The 25822-nt window shown below is 42.2% G+C and overlaps 1 protein-coding gene across 10 annotated transcripts in view; it reads left to right on the top strand.

The window, feature by feature from the left end:
- Window positions 1-25822, top strand: part of Osbpl8 (oxysterol binding protein like 8) — a 135303-nt gene that overhangs the window by 13123 nt on the left and 96358 nt on the right. For 4 of the 10 annotated variants that reach the window (XM_075954724.1, XM_075954722.1, XM_075954720.1 and 1 more), the window contains exon 2: window positions 17330-17510. The exons of 3 other annotated variants lie outside the window; for them this stretch is intronic. The gene's annotated coding sequence lies outside the window, so the exon portion shown is untranslated. Of the gene's footprint in view, window positions 1-2292; window positions 2388-17329; window positions 17511-25822 lie in introns of all 10 variants that reach the window. 3 more of the 10 variants (XM_075954717.1, XM_075954716.1, XM_075954718.1) reach the window with 3 other exon arrangements.

The following is a 25822-nucleotide window of genomic DNA, read 5'->3' as shown; positions in this document are numbered from 1 at the left end:
AATTACCCTTTTTATTTAAAGAACATTTCCTTCTGTTAGGGAACCGATGAGGGTTCATGGAGGGAGATGGTTTATGTATATGGATGGAAGGAAAACTATAGTGTTTTTGTAAAGATTGTAGTTTCTACTTGCTTTTTATTTATTCCTTTAGTTTTTCCTTTTGCGACAAGCTCTCCCTTGTGTGGCTGTGGCTGGTCTGGAACTCACTGTGTAGACGAGGCTGATGTGGTCCTTCTGTTTCTCAAATGCTGGCTATAGCTGTGTGCCACCATGTGTAATTTCTGTCCAGTCTTGATCTATACTTAAATCTATCAAATTCATATGTAAAGCCTCCCTTAACCCTGTGAACCAAATGTAGGGCCTTGCGTACTCTAGACAAGCGCTCTACCAGTTAACTTTCAGCTCAGGCGAAGATAATACGAACTTTTCCATTTTTCCCTTTCCTTATTTCATCTCCTAAAATCATGACTACCTTATATTTCCTGTGTAAATACAGTTTCCGCTATGTAACTGTAGCTCTGCAGCATGTCCTGAGTTGTTTATAAGTGACTAAAGCAAGTAATGCTGATACTATGACTATGGAAATATTATTTAAGTTTGGATTAGGCAGTATGCACAGATTATGATTCCTTTTCTGTAGATTTTATTATGTAGCCCATGAGTTACTAGAAAAAAAAAGTTAACAATATCAAGATTCATAGACTTTATCAGTTCTGACTGCTGCATTTTAAAGAAAGTCGGGCAGGACTTGATGTTTTCCTTATTTCTGGTTGTCCGCTTTGCTTACAGTATATGCCGCTATCATGAAGTCCCCGTACTCCATCCCTTTACCTGTTGCGCTGTTTTCAGTTTGAATTGTCAGTCTCTAGTTTAAGTTTGCCTTTTCAGTTTCTTCCTATAACTCCCTTTATTGTACTTTGATGGTTTGTTTTGAGACAGGGTCTCACACTGTAGCCCAGGCTAACTGAACTCCAGCTGACTCCAAACTGAACAGCAGTCTTCCTCCGCCAGCCCCTTGAACGCTAACAATTATAGCAGTGAGCCAGCATGCCGGCCCTCATTCTAAATCTCTATAGCTGAATAGCATAGCTTCCTTTCTCCCCTCTATATTCTTGTTGAAGTATACATCCCCAAGGTGTGTGTGTGTGTGTGTGTGTGTGTGTGTGTGTGTGTGTGTGTGTGAGAGAGAGAGAGAGAGAGAGAGAGAGAGAGAGAGAGAGAGAGGGAGGGAGGGAGGGAGGGAGGGAGGGAGGGAGGGAGGGAGGGAGGGAGGGAGAGAGAGAGAGAGAGAGAGAGAGAGAGAGAGAGAGAGAGAGAGAGAGAGAGACACCCCAGAGGACAATTGTTGGGTGTCCTGATTTATTGCTCTTCACCTTTTGTCCTTTAGACAGGGTCTCACTGAGCTTGGATCTTTCTGTTTCTCTAGTTTAAGCTGGCTGTCAAGCAAGCCCCAGTGATCTTTCTGCCTCAGTCTTCTGGTTTTAGGCCTCTTCAGCTCAGGCCACACCACCTGTTTTTTTTAGGTGCTGGGGATCCAAATTTAGGTTCTCATGATTGCTCATCAAAAGCTCTTTGCTGAGCCATGTCCTCGGCTCACTTTTGTTCTTCTGACTGGGACCCATGTAGCCCACACTTTTCCTAAATTCACTTTACAGCTGGGGATGATCGTGAATTTTTGTAAGAATATAATGTTAGAATCTAGCTGTTGCTCTGGCCATGGCCACAGTTGACACAGCTTTTTCCGTTTACAGACACCAGCAGGTACCCTACTGAGACATAGTCCATACGTCTCCAGCTAAAAGTCTCCCAGCTGCCAGGATCTTTTACCTGGGGAAATGAGTTTCATCAAAGGGGCTTTGTTTTTGTGGTGACACATTCTGTTTCCAACTCTCTTCTCTGTCTCTTGCCTGGGAATCAGAGAGCCTGGTTATAGACTTTTATTTTGAAACCGGTCCATCCTCCAAAAAGTGGAATATGAACTTGTTCCACACAGTTTCCATTGTAGTCTGAATCCTAGGCTTTTCCAGCTTTATGAAATGCCTGTGCCCTTGGTAATGTTCTGCCTTTGTTTTCCTGCTTGCTTGGTGGGCTTTCTTAGGACATCCTGCTTGTCTTATTTTAACTTTCCTGCTTGTGATTCTTGTCTGTCTTTAGGGGCTTCCTTTCGCTTCACTCCTAGCATTTTCTTGAGGGTAATCAACAGATTCTCTTTCCCATTATGTTGTTCTGGCATTTCCCCCCATGGCCTGTTGTTTTTGTAATCATTCTTTTGCATGCTTACTTTTCCCTTAGGCGCCTGGTGATTGTTGGTTGACCTGGAGTCTGCAAGGTCTAGGCATCCTTCCCTCCTACCGGGTGTGAACCACTCTCTGTGTTAGGCTTTTCCGGTGAGTAGTAGTTCTAGATGGAGCATTTGAGATCAGGGCAATAGAGTCTGTCCTTTGGCCAGCTTTGTTGTAGGTTAAAAGGGAGGTAGCTAGCAAGTAGGGCTGTAGGCTTTTTAAGTGCCAGACAACTTTACCTGGTGTCAGCATTCCTACCTAACTTTCATTTTCTTTTTGGAGAAAAGATGTAGGGATTAAAGAAAGGAAAAATATGACGAGTAGAGTGGTTGGCACAGGTGTGAAGTACTGGGTTTTATCCCCAAGACTACCAAAACCCAAACACAGCCCACAGAAAGAGTTGTCATTTCCGAGGGAACGGTGCTTAGAACCTAGAGTTGAACTTGGTTGCTTGATGCCCTCAGTATGTTAACTAGTAAGCCATTGCTTATTTTGGAGGACTTTGTAGCTTTGTTTCTTTAGACTTCTCAACTGAAATTAATAATTTTGTGATTTTGATTAAATACAGAAGATACATTGCCAGAATGATTCTCTTAGGGCAGATGAAATGGCTCAGTGGTTAAAAGTGCCTGCTGTGCTAGTCGGACCTGGAGTTTGATCCCTAGAACACAAACGGTGAAAGTTGTCCTCTGACAAATATACTGCGACACGTGTGTGTCCCCTTCCGCCCTCCCAACATCACACACTCAATAGTATTAAATTAATTCACTAAAAGTTTTCTACCCTTGAGATTGATCAGAATTTGTTTTAGGAATCGACTTTAAAAGTCATTTCCACCATTGCTGATTTTTGGTAGTTATTCTTAATTTGAATAGTAGAAGTTGTGTTGGTTTTCATAGATCGTTTTGAGTTGGCATACAGAAGTGTAATTAGTATCTTGTTTACTTGCATTGTAAATGAAAGGTAATGGGTACTTTGGTTGTAGTATTTATACCTAGAAATTACAGTCAGAGAACATCTAGGCCAGGGTTAGGTAGGTATTCAACTCCATATTTTTCTTTTATGGCCAAGTCTGAAAGCCATTCTAAATCTTCATTAAATCTGAAGAAATTGTTTTTGAAATAGAATATCAGTGATAAAATTATATAAGATTATTTTGAATTAAGATTAGATCTTGCAGTTTAAGATATGATTATTAATAGATTTTTCAACTTAAGTGTGGATATGAGTTTTTACTTGTGGGAAATTGGGTAACTTATTAAGTCTATTATAACTGTTTGCCATACTTAGTGAATAAGAAACACACTTATCTTTTCTAGTTTCTTAAGTCAAAACAAGGTTAATATTTTTCTTAGAAAAAAACTTTCAAGAAAACAGAAAAATTTGTAGAACCAGGTAAAATTTAGCTATAAATTAAAAGTATGATCTTTTAAAAACATTTAAACATTTAATATATAGAACTAAATTATTAATATGTGGTTAATAGCAGCATAATTGTGAGCATAGTCCTTAAGACTTGAATTAGTTTTTGAGACCTCTGATAGGTCAAAGGAACCTAGCATTTCCATATTGATTTAGAAAAGAGATACACTAGGAGAATAAGGATCCTGCCAGAAGTATGTTATCTTTCTAAGTGCATGTGTGATCTTGACAAACCACTCAGTTGCTCTGGTCTTAGTAAGGAAGAGCATTGGGAACAGATGACCTTGAGGATTCTTTTGAGGAAGATATTAGAGGTTAGAATCCCTATCAGGAAATGTGCTAAGCTACATAGCTTTCCTGAGCCATGTTCGTACGTTAGATGTCAAATTTTATTCTTAACATTTGTTCATTTCATAGTCTGTAGTTTGTAATGAACTTGTTTTGTGTTACAGCATGTCACTCAGTAAAACCAGAAGTCCGATATTAGACCTGTCTATGAGTTGTGCACAGAGTGCAGACGTGACCAGATTTAAACAGATAAATCAGAACTTATATATAGGAGGCAATTAGTGAGTCCAAAGTTATCTTGTATTTATTTCAGCAATAATATTGTTCAGAAACATATTTAGGACCCCTACCTTTGACGTAGGACCCTATGTGTCCCAGGCTGGCCTTGAACTTGCCAGTAGCCAAGTCTCAGTACTACTTCCCAAGAATGGAATTGCAGACATATGCCACTATGCCCAGCTCTTCTGACTTCCTCTTAATGCTTTTGACATCATTATTTTAACATATATTCTGCATGGCAAATTAGATCTTTTGAGAATAAATTTGATGTTTGAAAAAAAAAATAAGAGCTCATTTTGAACCAAACCCTCCTCACTTAGGAAACAATGAGAAGTGTGAATTTTAGTTAAACATAAGCAGCGACCATAGGGAGAACACATATTCTCGAGTCTCTTAGAAGGTTATAAGAAAAGAGTCGTTTCAAGATTGCTTTGTGTACTGGCAGCTTGAATGGTCTCTAGAATGGTATAGTCTGGTTGAGCATTGACCTATAACAGAGCATTCTAGAGGCAGAGAGAGGAATGTTGGGAGTTTGAGACCACCCTAGTTACATAAAACCTGTCTTGGGAAACAAAACAACTAAATGGAGGTGACTTTCTGTCTTGTCTTGTGAGTAGGGTCCCATGTACTCCAGGTTGTATAACCTTGAGCTCCTGGTTCTCCTGTCTCCACTTCCCAGGACCTGAGAGTCTAGGATTATAGGTCTGTGTTCCCACGCCTTGCTTGTGGTAACCTTTATATGAATGTAAATTTTGCCTCATTAGTTAAAATACACCCTGAGGTTATTTTCGTTAGTTCTGTTTCCTGTTTTGGTTGATGCTGTGCTGATCTGGCACTGTGCTTTAGAGAAATAAGTTGGTGAATGAATTCTTTCCATTTTAAAGATTGTCAGATTTTGTAGAACAGTTTGCAGAAGTTTGCATGGTAATTATTGGTTAAATATAACTAGTGTTACATAATTTTTGATTGTCTATGGCTTCGTACAAATCCAAGCAGATATCCCATCTGAGTGTACTCTATAAAGCAGTCTTACATTTAAATTTAATTTTCTTTTAAGAATTTTGATAATGGAAGTTGGGGTTGTAGCTGAGTTGCTGGAGTCCTTGCCGGGTATTCAGACGACCCTGTCCAGCCCTCAGCACTGTATAACCCAGACTGGTGCGCATGCCTGCCTGCACTCTGATTTCAGAGTCATCTGTGGCAGCATAGCAGGCTGGAGGTTGTGATCACATGGCTGAAACCCTATTTCAAAAACTAACAAGAACCAGACAGCAACCCCCCTTTATAGGCTGCATTATCCCTACCTGCGTAGTATTTGGATATTAGAATACTAAGTTCAGGTAATAATAAAGAGATATGATTGCGGAGGAGTTTGTATATCATTCTGTCTTGGGAAAGTGTTTATTTTCCTTTTACAGCTTCCAGATGGTTGAGTTTAAGGATGTATCTTGGTTCTAAGAATTAAAAGATAAGAAAAATATCTCTAGCATCTTTCTACTTTTGTTTTATTAACTTGTATTTGAGACAGGGACTTGCTTCTGTAACGCAGGAGGGAGTACTCTGTGGCACAGGCAGGCACTGAACTGCTGCCGCCCTCCTTTCTCAGTCTCTGATTTCTAGGATTCTAAGTGCACAGGCCTAGCTTTCTATTACTTCTTCAACAATACATTTGCTCTTGTGGTTGCAGCATGAGTCACTGTTACAAGACCACAAATCAATTTGAGTGCAGATCACTGTACCAGGAGCTGACATACGATTCAGTAGGTGCTAGGTGGATATGTGCTCTGCCCCCCCCCCCCCCGTGTGTGAGTGTGTGTGTGTGTGTGTGTGTGTGTGTGTGTGTGTGTGTGTGTGTAGGCAGGAAGGAACGCTGGTAAATTACTAATTTTACAACTGAAACTACAACTCACTTTGTGGGAATTCCTAATAGTCAGGAGTAGAGGATGCTATAAGGATTTGCTGACCTAGGGGATGAGAGGATCCAAAGGCATGAGCTGAAGGAAAAAGGAGTACTCTTGTTTAACAACTCTCAAAAACAAGGAACTCAGCTTTTGTTAGGAACTGAAAGAATTCACAGTACCTGGGGAAACTGTAAAGGAGATCGGATAGTAGTGTGATAATGCTGTGGAAAGAGATTGGGTCATCTGAGGCGTGAGAACATCTAAGAGTTAGATAGAGTTCTGTCTGCCACCAGACTCCAGGCTCTGGGTACCAAGGCAGGATATTATGTAGCCGGATAGACCAGGTTGGTCTCAAATTTTATATGTACCCAAGGATGACCTTGACTATTTTCCTTCCTTCCTTCCTTCCTTCCTTCCTTCCTTCCTTCCTTCCTTCCTTCCTTCCTTCCTCCCTCCCTCCCTCCCTCCCTCCCTCCCTCCCTCCCTTCCTTCCTCTCTTTCTTGCTTCTTTTTCTTTCTTTCCTTCCCTTCCTTCCTCCTTCTATCCCTCCCTCCTTCCTTTCCTCCTTTTCTTTATTTTGGTGTTAGGGTGTCACTGTGTAGTCCTGGCTGGTCTACATCTTGGTATGTAGACCAGGTTGCCCTAGAAGTCACAGAAATCAACCTGTCTGTCTCTCACTCCAAAGTGTAGTGTTTGAAAGTATGTACCCGTATCCCTGGCCACCTTGGACTCTTGATACTCTTACTCCTAAGCACTGGCATTACAAATCTGTATCCCACACCCAACTTAAGAGTTGAGATTTCCGTGTTAAGGTTTCTTGGGTTCACAAGCCTATATTTTTGTTCTATCAGTATGGAGCTGCTGTGTTGCTAGGGTACCCTTCACGGCAGTACAGGCGGGGCAGACCCTTGCCTGTTTATGGTTGAGCATCTGTTCAGGGACCCAGCATAGCCTGTAGCTTGCTGTGCCTGAAGGAGCACTCCATGCCCTGCATTTCATCCTCCCACTGTGAAGAGCAGAGATGGCACCTGCGGAAGCCGCTGGTGTGCTGATCCCGGAGCTGCAGGGAGGAGCAGCACTGTGAGGAGGAGGTCCTCCCCTGGCCATGAGCTACCTGGATTGCTCCCTGCCCTGCTTTCCTGCAGTGAAGCCAGTCAGGGCCCACTGGTACTGGTACAGTGCTCCTGTTGCTGTTCTCCAAGCTTTCGGCCACACCTCCACAGAGGCAGAGAGTGTCTTGCTGTCAGTTGTGGGGATGGGAGGTGCGGTCTTGGGGAAGGAAGGAAGCTCAAGTGTGACCTTGCTGCTGTGATTGCATCTGATTTTCTGGCCCTGTTTCCACAGTGATCTAAAAGCACACGCAGACCTTTCTGGCACTCTGTTCTACTAATTACTCCTTTGCCGTGCATTAGCTACCCATTGTTGCAGTAGGCTGCATTGGAGCGGCAATGCAGGGACTGGATGCTCTACATCTGGGAAAAGCTCATCGAGCTGTCAGCAGACACTCTGGACTCGTCAAGAGTAGACTGAAGCTGCATTCAGGGAGACTCTGAGGGAGCTGCCTAGATTATCCTAGTCCAATATCCAAAGCTCCTCAGAACTCCAGGAACTAGGGGTTCGGCCACACCAGCATTCTCAGACATGACAACTGTCATGTGGACCTGGACAGGGTCCCTCTAGTGGTCACCAAGTAGAGGAGGGGTCACTGTCACCTGCTCCCTGCCTTTAGGAAGAATCTCCACCACATCTGAATCCTGGATGGGGCTCCTCTCTGCCTTGTAAACCCCACGGTGTCCTGCTTATCCCCAGGATGTGCTCTGCGGGCCTGGTTAGCCATATGGGTGTCTTTATGGCCAGTCAAATACTATTCCACAGTTCTGATCAGCTTGGCTCGTCCATCTCCATCTGGGGCTAGGTCACATTGGTCAGACAAATCAAAATAGATAAAATTTATGCACTAGCATTCCTTTTTGAATCTCTCTCTGTTTGGACCTCTCATTTTCTCAGTTGTCAGAACGCTTCAGTGCCTTCCAAAGGCCCTTTCTAAGGTTATCATTTGTATCAGTCCTCCAGGTTTCTTGATAGACATGTGCGAGGGGAACCAACCTAGGTGGTTCTCCTTAGCACATCTTTCAGGCCCTAGCAGTCTGCGCTCTCAGAGGGAGGAAGAGGAGTTCTCCTTGGACCTTCCACATGTGTGCTGTCTTCCACTAGATTAAATAAATAAAAGTTAAAGGGGAAAAAAAAGCAAGAAGATAGGGGGAAATGGGCTAAGATTGTGGTGAAATGGGAAAGCACTTATTAAATTAACATGGGCAAGGCCTTGGGTTTGATCCCCAGCACCAAAATAAAATGCAGGTCCTTGGCTTTATAGAAGACCTACACACTCAGGAACCTTAGGATGATTCTGATTGATCTTGAAAGGTTTGGAACTTGGGGCCCAGCATTAAAAGTGGTTTGTGTTCTTCCAGAGGAGCTAAGTATGATTTCTAACACCCAAGTCAGGTAGCTTCAACTCCAGGTGATCCAATACCCTTTTCTGGCCTTTCCACACTTGCACACATGGCTCTCTCTCTCTCTCTCTCTCTCTCTCTCTCTCTCTCTCTCTCTCTCTCTCTCTCTCTCTCTCTCTCTCACACACACACACACACACACACGCATGCACACACATAATTAAAAATAACTCTGTCTTTAAAGAAAGGGTTTGAATCATTGCTCTAGGCCTTTTGATGTACTGTTTTGAATGCAAGTTTTAGGCTGGTGATAGGAGAGAAAATACCTACATGAAAACAATATTTTAAAATGTGCATAAAGAGTCAGGGCTGTTACACTCTTGTAATCCTGACATCTGAAGGCTGAGGCCAGCATTTTGACCATTCCAGGCCAGTCTCTGGGCATGGGGTAAACTCCAGTGTAGAGGATCAAGAATGCTCTGGAGAATGGAGCGGCAAAGTGAGCATTAGATAGGTGATAGGTGATCTTTGTGTGAATAGTAGACACATTAGAAGGATGGGTACCACTTTTCCATGTGTTACAAGGGAATTGGAAGAAAACATAATTTTCTCACTTAAGACATCTCTCTTTAAATTATGAAAAGTAAGTAACCTTGAAGACATGCCATTGCTAGAGTCTGTGGACCTGTGCTGTGCTGTGAGTATAGTTCGTTGCCTCCAGTGCATGTTGAAATATGGACGTGAATGTAAGAGAGATGGTGGGACCTTTAAGACACTCTTAGAAGTGACGAATAGCTTTCTTATGGAATCAGATTCATTCTCCTTGGTTGCCAACTGAGGCTGCCCTCCCCCCTCCCCCTGGACGTCCTCCTCTGTCCTTCACCATAGGTGCTGATGTAGCTCTCTGCCTTCACCACTCGTGGGAGGGTACTTGATCTTGGACTTCCCAGTCTGACCCAAATTAGCTTTCTCGTCATTACTCAGTTTCAGGTTTTTGTTATGGAACAGAAAACAGACTAAGACAGTGGTTCTCAACCTTCCTGATGCTGTGACCTTTTAATACAGTTCCTCATGTTGTGGTGATCATTGCTACTTCATAACTGTAAGTGTGCTACTGTTACAAATCATAGTGTAAATATCTGTGTGGTGGTCTTAGGTGACCCCTGCAAAAGGGTCCTTCAACCCCCAAAGGGGTCTTGACCCACAGGTTGGACTGCTCTACTAAGACAGTAAGTGTAATACTCTCTTACTGTTGTGCCTACTAATTCTAAAAGCCCATAGTTTACTCCTAGAAGTGAGCTTGTTCATCATTGTCTTCACTAGCCTTCAAGGGATGGATAACATAATAATATTTACACTTACAGAGGAGATTCGGTTAGGGCTATGTGGCCTGCCCAAAATACTCTTTTAAACATGAGTAAAGCCAGTTTAACAAACAGGCCATGGGAATTCAAGATCATCATCAGCTGCATGAGACCCTGTCCCAAAACAAAACACTTGAATAATTGGTGTACATTTAAAAATGAAGATTACAAAATATATTTTATAATTCAAACCTTTCTTTACTCTAACTTGTTAGAATAATTCTAATAAAGGTTGTGCTATTTTTTTTAAGGTCAGGCTGTCCTTGAACTCACAGTGAGTTCCACCTGCCTCTGCTTCCTGCCCTGTGGACATGGATTACAGGCATGGACCACACCTTGCTGAGGTTGTGGTAGTCAAAAAAGGAAAGTCACTTTTAAAAATTATGTTGTTTTTGAGACCGTCTCACTCTGTGTCTCAGGCTAGCCTTGAACTAAAACAGTTCACAGTTTTCTGTCTCACTCAGCTGGGAAGATCGCGTTTAATGTGAAGACCAGTTAGGCCACGTTGGTGTCCGTGCTGGCTATAATCCGCAGTGAGAGGGAGCGTTTGTGTGTGTGTGATCAAGAGGAGGGGAGGAAGGGGGAAGAGAATGTAAACTTCAGCAGTTTCTGATTTTAAACCAAATTTTCCTAGTTTTAACACACACACACACACATACACACACACAAATGCGTGCATGCACTTGATTTTTTGAAATAGAGTATCCCTTTGTAAACCAGGCTACAGGGTCCATTCACCCCGCCTCTGCCTCTGTAAACCAGGCTACAGGATCCATTCACCCCTGCCTCTGCCTCTGTAAACCAGGCTACAGGATCCATTCACCCCTGCCTCTGCCTCTGTAAACCAGGCTACAGGATCCATTCACCCCTGCCTCTGCCTCTGTAAACCAGGCTACAGGATCCATTCACCCCTGCCTCTGCCTCTGTAAACCAGGCTACAGGGTCCATTCACCCCGCCTCTGCCTCTGTAAACCAGGCTACAGGATCCATTCACCCCTGCCTCTGCCTCTGTAAACCAGGCTACAGGGTCCATTCACCCCCGCCTCTGCCTCTGTAAACCAGGCTACAGGATCCATTCACCCCTGCCTCTGCCTCTGTAAACCAGGCTACAGGGTCCATTCACCCCCGCCTCTGCCTCTGTAAACCAGGCTACAGGATCCATTCACCCCTGCCTCTGCCTCTGTAAACCAGGCTACAGGATCCATTCACCCCTGCCTCTGCCTCTGTAAACCAGGCTACAGGGTCCATTCACCCCGCCTCTGCCTCTGTAAACCAGGCTACAGGATCCATTCACCCCTGCCTCTGCCTCTGAGTACAACAGCATGACTAGCAAGTTTTTTTTTTAAGGAAAAAAAGTATTGTCCTATAGAAGCATACACTCAGTGCTCAGTGTAAAACCCAGCAACTATGGAGACTCTGGGTCTTTGGCCACCAGACTCTTCGTTGTCTGAAGCAGTCTGAATAGTCCCAGTTGGTCTTACTCTTTTCTGTCTCCTCTTCCTACTCCCTCTTTCTGTGCACACAGCAAACACATGCACATATTTGTATTGGGATATTTCAGACGCTGAGCCAGAGCTGTGTGATAACGCTAGTTTTTCAGTTTTCCCACGGGTCAGTTTTAATTCTTAATAAGTCCTCATACTGATTTTGTCTTAAAACATTAGCTCAGTACTGAAGAAACTTAGGACCTTGTTTCCTGCCCTATAGTTTAGGCAGATGACGTAGTCACTCTGTGCTTGGTTTCTTCATCTGTAAAATAAATGGTGTTGAAAAGTTGATTTGAAGTTTCCTAATTGCTCTCGAATTCTGTTGAGGAATGCTAGACTTTGTATTATATATAGCAAGTGATTATCTCAATCCAGCTGTGAACACTTAAAGGGGTAAACTCTTGGCAAGTTAAAAATGATGGTGGAGAGGAGAAGGGGGTGGAGTGGATGTCAGAAACAAAATTAACAGGGTTCAAGAAGACAATTTCTTATTTCCTAACGTACCCAGTAGGTGGATCTGCTACTTTTAAGGTAACAATGGCCTAAAATGGGGAAAAAAATAGCTTCCTTTAAGATTATGGTAGGTGTGTGTGTGTGTGTGTGTGTGTGTGTGTGTGTGTGTGTGTGTGTGTGTTTGCCACTGGGGCAGGGAGCATTATTTTGCATAGTGTCTCATTTAGCCCAGGCAGGCTTTGAATTCTCTATATTTTAAAGGCTGGCTTTGAACTCCTAATCCTCCTGCTTCTATCTCCCAGATGGTGGGATTATAGCCATGCACCATAATACCAGGCTTGAATATATTTTTGATTGAAAATTAAAATCACATTTTGGGGGAGGTGTTGGAAATATGGTGGGTATCACTGACTGCTGCTCTTGGGAGGTCAAACAGATTCAATCTTTGATCTGCCCAACTTTTTTTCCCTTGAAAATTATGCCATCTCACAGTACATGCCTTGGAAAAGCAGGGTGGGGTCCAGGCGTGAGAGCCACTGATAGAAAGCCCGGAGTATGTTTTCCACTCTGACTTCTGCTTTGACATTATTCTGCAAGCTTGCCCGGGAAAGCAGTCTTAGCTTTAAGAATTGCTGGGTGAAGGTGATGTTTTTGAATTATTACTAGTTTATTATTAGTTATTGATTATGATTATTAATCATAACTTTGGGGTCGAGGGCAGGGGCACATATCTTTAATCTAGGTACTTGGGAACATTATGGCAACAGGAGGATTAGGATTTAAGTTCTTGCTTGGCTCTATGGAGAGTTTGAAGTCAGCCTGGACTTATGTATAAGACTCTCAGAAATTGAACAAATAAGTGTAGGTTTTGGGTTCTTGCCTTTTTGTTGTAAATTGTTGGTTTTATTTCCTTTTAGTGTTTTTCTCATACATTCTTTCTTCCTGTGTGTGTGTACACATAAGTGCACATCCTGAGGTAGATGATAACCCGGCAGGAGTGGTTTTCTTCTACCATGTGGGGCCTGGTCAGGGTTGATAGCAAATGCTTTTATCCACTGAGTCCTCTCCCTGGCCCAGCATGGTGAGCTTGCATCTTTCTTGTTCACATGCTCCTTGCCCGCTAACATGCTCTATTCCATTCATTCTTCTCTCTGTTTGTTTTGATGGTAGAGATAGAGCGCCATCAATCACTGATTAAGAAAATGCCCCACATTTCTGGAAGCATTTCTTAATGGAGGTCTCTTCCTCTCCGATGACTTTAGCTTGTGTCACGGTGACAAAAATCAGCGAGCACAGAGACCACCTTCCACCTCTGCTTTCTGCAGCAGCTCACTGCTACGACTTTGTCTAAAGGTCAGCATTAAAGATAAATTTCTCATTGTGTGTCTCATTTTCTCATCACACATTTCTCTTATGCGGAGAATGAAATGGCTCAAGTTTTTAGCTAGGTATTGTTGCTGTCCTTTCTAAGAAACAAGACTTTAAAAAGAACACTTTCTATATAAAATGTAGAAGAGAATCACTATTATATATGCAGAATTCTAATGAAAATATATTGAGTATCTTAAGAAGATCTGTATTCTTTCATCAGTTATACGTTTGAACATATTCATGGTGGAGAAATAATTATTTAAATATACTAATACAAAAATACTTCAGAATTGAAGAAAATTTTACTTTATTTTACCCACATCTTTAATTCTAGCTCTTGGGTCATTGAGGCACATGGCTCTCTGAGAAATCCAGGTCAACTTGGGCTACATGATGAGTTTAAAGCCAACGTGGGATGCATAACAGTACTGTCTCTAATCGTCACACTTATGCTTGCTTGCGCACACACACCCCAAAAAAACCCAAAAATCAAAAACAAAACAAAGACAAAAACTCCCCTCCAAAACCATAAACCCTTTTGTGTCTCTGAAGTATAGTTGTAATTGATACGGGAAAATGTTCTTGTACACTGTAAAGATTTGTCACTCATATTAGTTTAATAAAATGCTGATTGGCTAGTAACCAGGCAGGAAGTATAGGTGGGGCAACCAGACTAGGAGAATTCTGGGAAAAGGAAAAGAGAATCAGTCACTGGCCAGACGCAGAGGAAGCAAGATGAGAACGCCTCACTGAGAAAAGGTACCAAGCCATGTGGCTAAACATAGATAAGAATTATGGACTAATTTAAGTTGCAAGTGCTATTTAATAATAACCCTGAGCCAGTAGGCCAAACAGTTTATAATTAATGTAAGCCTCTGTGTGTTTCTTTGGAACTGAATGGCTGCGAGACCAGGAAGGACAGAAATTTCAGTCTACATGTAATGTCATGAGATCATTGTCTTATTTAGTTTTTATTTATTTGTAAACAGAGTAACTTGTAGCCTAGACTGTCCTTGAGTTTTCTATGTAAGAAAAGGAGTTTCTGGCCTTGAACTCCTGATTTTTCTGCCTCAGTGCTTTGATTGCAGGCATGTGCCACCATGCCTGCATAGTTTTCTGGGGAAAGTTTTTTCATCTTAATTTCCAGATGAACTGAGTTGAGTTTCTGAAAAATGTAAAGGCTTTCAAAATTTGTGAAGCACATGGTGACAGATGCACAGCAGGTCCATATGTTGTGTAGCTATTATTACAGTTAATCATTATTTTTGCTTTAGAGAGGGCTATGGATAGCATCCAAGAGAGTGAAACTGGTGGATATGGATATTCACATTTTAAACAGGAAGAGCTCTCTCCCAGTTGGAAAGACACTGATTTTTTTCCTCCCATATATGGGCTTGATGCCACAGGCACACTAATTTTACCATCTCCTTACGGTTGCTGCTCTCCGTCCCCGTGCTCCTGCACATCACCAGTCCTCACCTGCACTACACTCCCTCCTTGCTGTCCACTTCCTTTCCTCCCTTCAGAGCGCGCACCTCTAGAACCCTTCAGCACCCCTCCATGTAACTCTTACTGTCTTCACTTTGTCTTACTTTAGTACATATGCCCATGGGTTGTGTTGCTGTGACTTGCTGGCACCTATGTGGTGTTAAGATTAGCTGCCCCATCTAATGTTCACAGCTGTTCTGTGCCTTCCTTCCATTTCCAGAGGGCAACAGAACACACGCACTTTCTCCTTTACCACATGCTTTCCTTTAGGCATACTCTTAGGTTTAGCTGTGCTAAAATTTAAACATTTCCCCCTCATCTTATTTTAATGTGTGTGTGTGTGTGTGTGTGTGTGTGTGTGTGTGTGTGTGTGTGTGTGTGTGTGTGTTGAGATAGAATCTCACTTGGTTGCGCAGGCCAGCCTCAAAGTCATGATGATCCTCCTGTCTCCACCTTTGCAGTACTGGACTTATGAAAGTGTGCAGGGTGCCCAGCAGCATTGCCTGTGGTAGTATAGTCTTTTCTCTTTCTGTAATCATTCTCATATGCTAAAGTACAACTTAAAACCCCAGACTACTTTATTTACATGTGGTGTGCATGAAATTTAAAAATGCGCCCATTTTAAATGATGCCTGCATTTCTGTAGACGGTACGCCCATGAAACTAACACCACATGTAGACAGCTTCTAGTCACGCCTCTGCCCCAGTCAACAGCTGATCCGGTTCTGTCCCAACACTGTTTCTTTCTGTTATATACTTTAGTCTGGCTTCATTTGCTCAGCAAAAGTTTTAGATTGTTCCTTTTTAGGGCTGGACACTGTGTGACTGTAGTTGATTATGCTGCAGTTCATTTATCTGCTCACTTGTTAATTATTCTGTTTCTGGCTACTATAAATGAAGCTGTTACAGAATGAGATCCATGTCACAGGTCTTTGGCTACTTTCCCATCTCTCTTGGGCCTACAATGTAGTAGTGTTTTATTTGGTTCTTGCTCATCCTCGTCAATCCTTACACTGTCACGTAAAAATAATTTGTCTGTCCCATTGTGCCTTTTCAAGCATTTCTTTGATGGCTAGTGGAATTGAGCATCTTGCTTGCTTAGCCAAATATATATCTTAATTTTTTAATCAATAAAACTTTGTTTTGTTTTGTTTTGTTTTGAGACAGTGTTTTATAATGTAGCCCTTGATGGCTCTGCACTCAGTGCAGGCCCGCCTCAGCCTTCTGAGTGCTGGATTAGAGATCTAAGCCTAGCTCTAGAGTTGTGTTTCAGAAATGTAGTACTTAAATATCAAATCTGGGACTTGGGGTATGGCTCAGTGGCAGAAACCTTTTTTCCTTAGATCAGATCTCAAGTTCCATGCCTCCCACGCGAAGACCTGATATTTGTCAAGAAATGAGTCTGCAGCTTTTCAGTTACTTTAGAACCATGTGTTACTTTCCCTCACTTGTACATTTTCATAGAAACATCCCAGTTTTACCTGAAACAGTCTTTTGCAGGAATGGCAGTGACAGTTGCTGATATGGTAGTGGTATTCAGTGGGGACACATTGAACTGAAGAAAAAGTTTACATACAGATTGAGTAGGTATAAAAGAAAGTAACAGATTCATACTAGTGACTATTTTGTGGAGGGGTTAGTCTGAGTTGAGATGGAGTCTAGCCTTGTAGCCCAGGCTGGCTTGAACTCACAGTCTTCCACCTGTCTCACTGGAATGCTGGAGTTGCAGCCAGAGCCACTGTGACTGCCAGCGTGCACACCCAGCATGCTTTGGGGAGGTCACCCCAATACTTTGCTCATCTCTTTTCTTAAGACACAAAAGTAAACTTATTTTATATGTGTGGGAATTTTGCCTGAAAGTTTGTCTGTGCACCACTGCGATGTCCATAGAGGCCGGTAGAGGGCATCAGATCCCTGGGACTGCAGTTACAGAGGGTTGTGAGCTACAGTGTGGGTTCTGGGAATCAAACCCGGGTCCTCTAGAAGAGCAACCAGTGCTCTTAACCATTAAGCCATCTCTCCAGCCTTTGTAGTTATTGTTTGTTTGTTGGCTCCTGAGGCAGGCTCTCTTTCTGTAGCTCAGACTGGCTAGGAAGTCACACAGCTGAGGCTATCCTTAAACTCAGTGACATTTCTGTGCCTCAACTTCTTAAGCGCTAGGATTATAAGTGGGATTTTTTTTTTACTAGATTTTGTCATATGTATTTTTGGTCTCTCCAATTAAGTTGTTGAAGAGAAGATAAAGGCTTTATAGTCTGTTTTATGTTCCTGTTCTTAAGTTTTTACATAATGTGAATACTGATGGATCTTGGGTGTCCACTTTAATTTGTTCAGGAGGATTAATACTTGCTAATGTGGAGGAGAACGTTGGAGTACATTTTCTTCCTACCAAAATCACATTTCTCCTGCTAAAGACATTTCTAAGCTTGGTATTTGACACAACCTGGAATTAAAAAATGTGTAGATGATAAGTAGACAAGAGGTTAGTAGTTTGATTTCTGAACACCCGAATTTCATCTTTTTCTTTTTCTTTTTTCAAGACAGGGTCTTTTGTGAGTCCTTCCCCACTTTGTCTTTGGATACTGGAGTCTCATCCTCACCGTCTCTTTTCCGGTAGCTGTGGTCAGGTACCTTGGAGGGCAGTCACCAGTTATTTGTGTCCACTCCTTGTCCATCACAGAGTGAGGTGGCGACTGAGGTGCTGTGGAATAACATTTTAAGGTGTGTTACTTTTGTTTAGACTGCACTTGTTTGTCTGTGTGAAGCTGTGATTCTTTGCCTGTCTAGAACACATGATGGTCTAATAACGAGCTGAACGGCTAATAACGAGTTTAGAGAAAGGACAGGCAGAGCTGGCAGGCATACATAGAAGGAGAATAAATAGGAGGAGAAATCTGGGAAGAGGGAAGGAGCAAGAAAAGGAGGAGAGGAGGACGCTAGGAGCCAGCCACTCAGCCAACCACAAAGAGTAAAAGAGATACAGAAGTAGAGAAAGATGAAAACCCAGAGGATAATTTAAGATAAGAAAAGCTGGCTAGAAATAAGCCAAACTAAGGCCAGGTGTTTATAAGTAAGAGTAAGCCTCAGTGTGTGATTTATTTGGGAACTGCCCCCCCCCCCCCAAAAGCCAAAAGAATAAAAAGAGTAAAGCAAATAACATTTTACTGTTCCAACATGGTGCTGGAGTAAAAGAAAATTCAGCTACACTGAAGTCTAGCTTGAAGTGTAGTTTTCTTTTTCTTTTCTTTTATGTGTATTAGTGTTTGCTTGAATGCACACCTATAAACCACGTGCATAGCTGTTGTCCTTGGAGGCCAGAAGGGACCACTGGATCCCTTGGAACTGAAATTAAGCCAGCATGTGGGTGCTGGGAACTGAACCTAGGTCCTCTACAAGAGCAATAAGCACACTTAACCACTAAACCATCTTTCTAGCACTGATTGCTACTCTTAATTGAATGAGTGATTTAATTACCTTTTCCCTGTATTATTTAATGAGTTTTCTTTCTTTTTTGTGGTAGGTATTATTACATAAGATGTCCAGGTGCCCAGAATAAAATAAGAGCTAACTTGTTTTTCCAGGTATGGAAATTACATGGATGCCACAAAAACATTAAATGAGATTTATATCCTAAAAATATAAAAGAAGAAATAGAAGTATAAAGAAAAAAATTGAGAGAATTGAGTGAAGCAGAGTTTCACTCTCTATCCCAGGCTGTAACGTCCTATCTATATATATAGAGAGAGCCCAGGTTGGTTTTGGGCTCCCAGCACTCCTCCTGCCTCCACCCTGAGTGCTGAGATTACAGGCACGGGCCATCACATCTGGCTATTGTGATTTGTGAGAAAGGTAAGTTACCCAGCATATTGGATTTATCTCAGGCCGAAGCAATCATCTTTCTCCCAGAAGACAGGGTTCTTGGGCAAAGTTTGGACAGCAGGCAGGCATTAGGAAAAGGAAGAGTGGCCAGGTTCTTCAGTGTCCATTGAGGCAGAGGAGCTGAGCCTTCGTAACAGCAGGTCCTAGAGAACAGGGACCAGAGGAGCTCATGAGTAGATCTAATGCCATGACAGGTGACGGAGACCTTTAAACAGTTTTCAGAAAGGAAGGGCATGGTAGGATTTATATTTCTTAGAAATAATAGATGATATGAAATTGAAAACACCAAGAAAAGACCATCTGTCCCTTTAAAGAGTGTAGTAGAAGAAGAGGGAAGATTGCAGAGAGCAGGCGGAGGAGAGTATGTGAGGCTCTGATCTGGAAGAACTGCATGGTGGGTTTAGGAGGAGCCCTTCAGAGTAGACAGGACTGGGGGCAATCAGCCTGTGATGGAAGCTGAAGCCACGGACGTTTAGAGTGACAGGAAGGAGGGAGGTGCAGGGAAGTTTCATTAGCGCTGTGAAGTGCACACCAGAGAAATAAGAAAAACACAGAACGTTTTATTACAACTGGGAAGTTGAATGTTAAAGGACTTACTTAGCATTGTGAACTTGGAATCCCTGTAGGCTCTGAGACAAATAATGAAAGTCTGTGTCTCTGTTAATCTAATGGCTTAAAAAAAAATTTACTTTGGAAAATGTTCAGTGCTGGAGCTGGAGAGATGACTCGGGGTTAGAGCTTTTGTTGATCTTGCAGAGGACTTGGTTTCAGTTCCAAGCGCCCACATAGTGGCTGACCAACTGCCTGTTTGAGGGGATCCAGTGTTCTTCCTGACTTAGATAGGCATGAGGCACCATGTGGAATACAGATACACATTCGGGCAAGCACTCACACACATAAAATAAAAATAAATTTTAATAAAGCATTTAGTGCAATTTATATTCGGGAGTACCACCTGCTCTTGTTTGCTGAATAATGATCCTATTTTTACTTATTTTACTATTTCAGTTGTAGCATTTTGGGGACTGGAAAGATGGCTCAGCAGTTAAAAGGTGCATGTTCTTCTTGCAGAGGGTATGAGTTCAGTTGCCAGCACCAATTTCAGAAGGCTCACAACTGCCTCTAACTCCAGCTCCAGAGGCATTTGACACTCTGGATTTCCATGGGCACCTATACATATACATGCACATACCCACACAGAGACTCAAGCACATGTACCCATACAGAGAAGCATGCACACACATAATTTAAAAAATAAATTATAGCCCTTAAAAATGAGAAAGATGTTGAATATTTCAATGTATTAGTCTGATAATGTCCCAGGGATACATAGAAGTCTAGAACCAAGTACAGGATTGCAAACCATTAATGAGGGAAATTATAAACTCTTCAGGTGATGAATAAAGGGTATGAGGGCAGCTCTGACGGTCAGGGAGTGTAGATGCAGCAGCAGAAATAGGGGAGATGAGCTTGACAGTGAGAGACGTCGAGCAAGCAGAAATCTGAGAAGATCCAAGGTGTCTTCTCTTTAACAGGTTAGCTGCAGTTTAATCCGATCGTACTTGGGGCTGGAGAGATGGCTTATCAGCTGAGAGCACTTGCCCCTCTTCCAGAGGACCAGGGTTTGGTTCCCAGCAGTCAGGTTGGGTGACTCACAACCTTGTGTAATTCCAGCTGTAGGGGATCAAATGCCCTTTTCTGGTTCCTGTAGGTACAGGTACCTGTACTTAAAGTACACACACAAACTCTCTCTTTTTACAATCTCTCTAAGTACACACACACACACACACACACACACACACACACAAAAAAAATAAAAATAAACCTTAAGTGATCATACTTCAAAAGTGGCCCTTTATACATCTGTAAATTGAATTTACAACAGCAGCTAATATAAGAAAACTGCTAAGCTCTCACGTTATTGTCCTAGTTAGGGAGTTAGGGTTTCTATTGCTGTGAGGAAACACCATGACCAAAGCAAACTGGGGAGGAAAGGGTTTATTTGGCTTAAGCTTCCAAATCAGTTCATCAAAGGAAGTCAGGACAGGAAGTCAAGCAGGGCAGGTTCCTGGAGGCAGGAGCTGATGCAGAGGCCCTGGAGGGATGCTGCTTACTGTCTTGCTCCTCATGGCTTGCTCAGCCCACCTTTTTAAGAACCCAGGACCATCAGCCCAGGGATGGTACCGCCCACAATGGTTGGGCCTCCCCCATCAATCACTAAGAAATGCCACACAGACCTGCCTATAGCCTGGTCACTGAGGTGTTTTCTCATGACTCAGCTTGTGTCAAGTTGATAAAAACTAGCTGGTATATTGTGTTAGGTTTGCTGGGCCACTTTGTCACACAAATGATTTTATTAGAAATTTAGAATTTGAATCCTATAAAAAGACCTTAAAATTCCTCTCCACTTATTTATTTTAATTATTAGGGATTGAATCCAGGGTCTCCCAGATGACAGGCAAGTGTCCTGCCACTGAGATGAATCCCCTACCCTAACCCTTAACCCTAACCCTAACTCCTGGTACCTTTTGAAATTATTTTTGCCTTAAGATGATTGAATGATTCTTTCTGTTTTTGTTTGTTTTCAAGACAGGCACTCACTGTGTAGCTCTGACTAGCCTGGAGCTCACAGAGAGCACCTGCCTCTGTCCCCTCAGAGCTGAGATTAAAGGCAGGTACCACCATGACTGGACATTTCTCCTGTATTTCATTTACTCCCTTAAAAACAACAACAAGAACAACAAAAGTCTGTTCAAAGTGAACTCTGGTCCCCATTTCCCATTTGAATTTACATACTATTTATAAAAAGCAATGTTTTGTTAGTTACAAAAAAGGAGCAAAAGTCTGTTGGGTGATTGGTTACAGTTTTGAGTATCTAAATTGATTTGAGAAGTAACAACTTTTAATTAAAGTAATACATTTAATTTGATCTTTAATTATGTGTGTCTCTGTGTCTCTTCTTGGGCATATGCTTGTGAATGTAGGTGCTCATGGAGGCTAGTGGGATCATACTCCATACCCCTGGAGCTGGAGAAACCCCTGCCCCATATGGGTGCTTTGGAGTGAATTTGTATCTTCTGTAACAGCAGTATGTGCTTTTAACTGCCAAGCTATCTCTCCAGCCTGAGAATTAGCAATTTAAAAATACCAAGGCATTCTAGGCCAGGAACATGCTATATTTTTATTTGTTTAGAGTTTCTTTATTTCTCTTGTGACATTTTGCAGCTTTTTATATATTGTAGAAGTCTTTAATATTTATATTGAATTTATTTTCTAAGTATGGGATATATATTCATTTGCAAATTATTTAATTTGCATTTCCTGACAGTTGCTATATGTAAGAATAATTTCTTTTAATGTATAATAATCTTGCTAACTGTACTGTGTTAAACTTGATCTCAGTGACAAACACCTTAGAGAACAACTTAAAAGGAAAGACTTGTTTATTAGTTCATAGTTTGAGAGATTTCAGTCCATAGTCAGCTCGCTGGAGCGGTTTGAGCCTCAGCTGCATGATGGAGCAAGCATGAGCTCACCGCAGCCAGCAGAGGAGAGTAGCAGGAACCGGCCTAGGCCAAAAGAAGCCCTTCAGAGACATCCCAACCAGCGTCCTCCAGCTCGGTCCCATCTACACTTCCATCATTTCTGAGTAGGCTCATTTAAAGAATTTGATCCATCAAAGGATTAAACCACTGATTTTTGTCAGAGCCATTATGGGCGTGTTCATCTCTGGAAATGCTCTCAGACACAGCTATCATTGTGTTTTCCTTAAGCTCCTAGACATCTCTCAATCCAGTCAGGTTGGTGATCAAGATTAGTCATTATACACAATTATTAATTCTACCAATTGCCATATTCTTTTGTGTGCAATCACATTATCTGCAAATATAATTTCTCTCCTTTCAGTTCTTAGAACTTTATAAAAACTTTATAGATTTGACTTTATTACACTCGTTAGGTTCCCTTGTGTGAAGTTAAATGGAAAGGATCTTGGTACCTTACAGGGAAGGAAGAGCAGTCAGTATTTCACCATTGACGGTGGTGCTTTCTGCAGGTTTATTAGATTCAGAGGGTTACCCCTTCCTAGTTAGCTAAAAGACTTCATGGTGAATGAGTGCAGATGTGTCAGGTTCAGTTTCTGAGACAGTCTTTGTCTGTGTAGATCCACGCCACTCCTACCCTCACAGCCATTGCCTGCTCCTTGACCCAGGGTTGCTTCCCCTGGCTCGCGTCAGTGTCAGAGGTTCTGCAGTCTTCCCCAACACCCCTGATGTACCGCAGATTCAGAAGATGAGCGCCGATGTGCTAAACCCAGTTGTTTGTATTTGTAACCTCAAATTGTTTAAGTCAAATAGACAGAGTGAAATTATTATCTTCAGTGATAAAAATGTATTATTTAAAAATACAGGGGCTGGAGAGATGGCTCAGAGGTTAAGAGCATTGTCTGCTCTTCCAAAGGTTCTGAGTTCAATTCCCAGCAACCACATAGTGGCTCACAACCATCTGTAATGGGGTCTGGTGCCCTCTTCTGGCGTGCAGGCATATACACAGAATACTGTATGCATAATAAATAAATAAACATTTTAAAAATAAATAAATAAGTAAATAAAAATACAATGTATTTAGTTATAAAAATGAAAAAGTGTTGTTTTTCTTGTGTATGTATTTATCAAAATGAAACAAAAACCTCTGGGGTGTCTTGCAAGATGGCTTCAAATGGCATTAGCGTTGCTTGGTGCTTATGGTCTCTACCTTTTTCTCTGTGATCAAAATGATAATCTAAGCCCAAAACACAGAAGAATTTTTATTATACTTAGTTTCTGTAGGAACTTTGTTAGGCTAAGTATAGGGACTGAGGCACCAGTTTTCCGAAAAGTGTTTTTAGAGTACTGATAACAAAAGAGAGAACATGGCCTTTTTAAAACTCTGAGTTCAGCTAGTAATTATGCTGAAATTAACATACGGCCTTAGCTTCACTTGGCAGTTTTGAAGAAGTGAGACTTCAGTGTTCTGACACAGAACTCGATTAAGTCCAGAAGCTCTTGCTTTGGTCGTAGACGCAGTGCAGCTCTGAAAAGCTGCGGAGTGACAGGAGACTGTCTTCCCCAACCTGCTGTTTGGAATTCGCTACCATTATGCTTGTTTTCAATTCCTGTTTTAATTAAAAAATACACACTTCTATTTTCTGATTTAGGATTATATAAATGTCTTTAACTTTTCACTTCTAAGAGACTGACGGTGGTGGCGCACGCCTTTAATCCCAGCACTCAGGAGGCAGAGGCAGGCCAATCTTTGTGAGTTCGAGGCCAGCCTGGTCTACAGAGCTAGTTCCAGGACAGCTAGGACTGTTATACAGAGAAACCCTGTCTCGAACACCAAAACAGATCGTGAGATGACCGCACAGATACCTGAGCGCACAGATACGCTAAGTCTCTGAATTAGTTACTTTTCTAACAGAGTAGCTGGCCGGTGGGAGTGAGGTGAGGAAGTGTGTGTGTTGGCTCTTGTGTGGAGGGTACAGTTCTTTATGGTGTGAAAGGCATGGATGGCCCAGGAACTGAGGCCCCCGGTCATGTTACCTTCACAATTAGGATTCAGGGAAAGATGAAAGCTGGTGCTTAGTTTATGCTTCCTTCCATTCCATCTGAGCTCTTCATGGATGCTGATACCATAATCAGCGTGGGGCTCCCTCCACCCCCTGTGCTTTAACCTTTCTGGAAACTCCCGCCTCGACCTCACATTACCTAGGTGGTTGCTGATCCAGTCAGGCTGAAATGAATATTAACTCCTTCTCCCTCCAGATTTTTGCTCTTAGCAACGTTTCTTAACTTTGTTTTCAGAGTTGATGAGTTTGAGGTGCATAGTCTTTTAATTTTAAGCTTCCTTTCCTTTTCCTGCTTCCACTGTTACACGTTAAGATTTTTGTTTTGTGTGTATCTATCCTTTTTTTTAATAGCTTGCCTTTGCAAAGAGAACTGATAGAAATTTTTTCAAATTGAAAACTAAAAATAAGATCAAAAAAGTGGCAATTGATTCTTTAAAATATAAGTATCACATGTCCCTGAACTGAGCTTCCCCCTCCCCAGTTCTCAACAAGATCTCAGCTGTTTAAATTGTGCTGCATGTGTAGACTGTGACTTCAGAATCCTAGACTGACCTGCCTCGGAGTCATGTCTTCATCCTCAGCATCCTCAACTGCCTCCTTTGCCTTTTTATTTTTTGAGGATTTATTTTATTTGTATGAATGTTTTTTCCTTAATATATGTATGTGTACCATGTGCATGTCTGGTGCCTGAGGTCAGAGGAGGGTGTGGAAGCCTCTAGAGCTGGGGTTTCAGATGGTGTGGGCCCTATGTGGGTACTGAAAAGTGAACCCATGTCCTTTGAAAGAGCATCAACTGTTGTTAATAGCTGAGCCGTCTGCCCACCTCCTCAGCTGCTCCGTGAGACCTCCATTCAAAGGTCTAAGTGGTATCCCATGAGTGTCCATCGGAGACGAGCTCTTCCTACAGTATTCTGAATACCTGCTAGTGGCAAGTTCGTTTTTTAGTTTTAGTTGTTTAAGACAAAATCCTTTCCAATTCTCCAACCTCCTCTGTAGTTTATACCTTATATATGGGATATGGGGTTCATCAATAATAATGACTATATATTTAAAGTATATAAATATGGGCACCATCTACCATGTCTGCTGCTTTTCTAGTGCAGGCCACCGTTGTCTCTTGTATGGATTATAGCAGTAAGTACTCATTTGTAATTGTATGCAGATTAGCAGTTAGAGCCAACAGAAGTCAATTCTGTTTTGGACTTTGCTTCCAGCAGTAGTCTTCCGTCTCTCTCGTTCAGGGTAAAGGGTTGTCTGTCCTGCCAGATTCACTGTGGTTTGGAAGTTAGTTGCCCATCTCTTCGCTCACTGTTCTCCTTACCCACCTTGCAGCAGGAATCCCTTGCTGTTGTGCACACGTGCCAGCTGTCTGGCTCCAGAGGCTTTGCGATTGCTCTGCTGCCGGGACAGCTCCATGGCTCATTCCCTGTTACTGAGGTCTTAACTCTGAACATCTCTGAGGCCTTCCATCCTATCTGCAATTCTCCCTACTGGTTCGTGCGCCCTTCCCTGCCTGATTTCTCTCTTTTACACCGAGTACTGTTTAAAA

Source organism: Microtus pennsylvanicus, chromosome 20, assembly GCF_037038515.1.
Source record: "Microtus pennsylvanicus isolate mMicPen1 chromosome 20, mMicPen1.hap1, whole genome shotgun sequence".
In the NCBI taxonomy this organism is placed as follows: domain Eukaryota; kingdom Metazoa; phylum Chordata; class Mammalia; order Rodentia; family Cricetidae; genus Microtus; species Microtus pennsylvanicus.
Note: the sequence above shows the minus strand (reverse complement) of the source record. Positions and strands in the feature narration are given on the sequence as shown.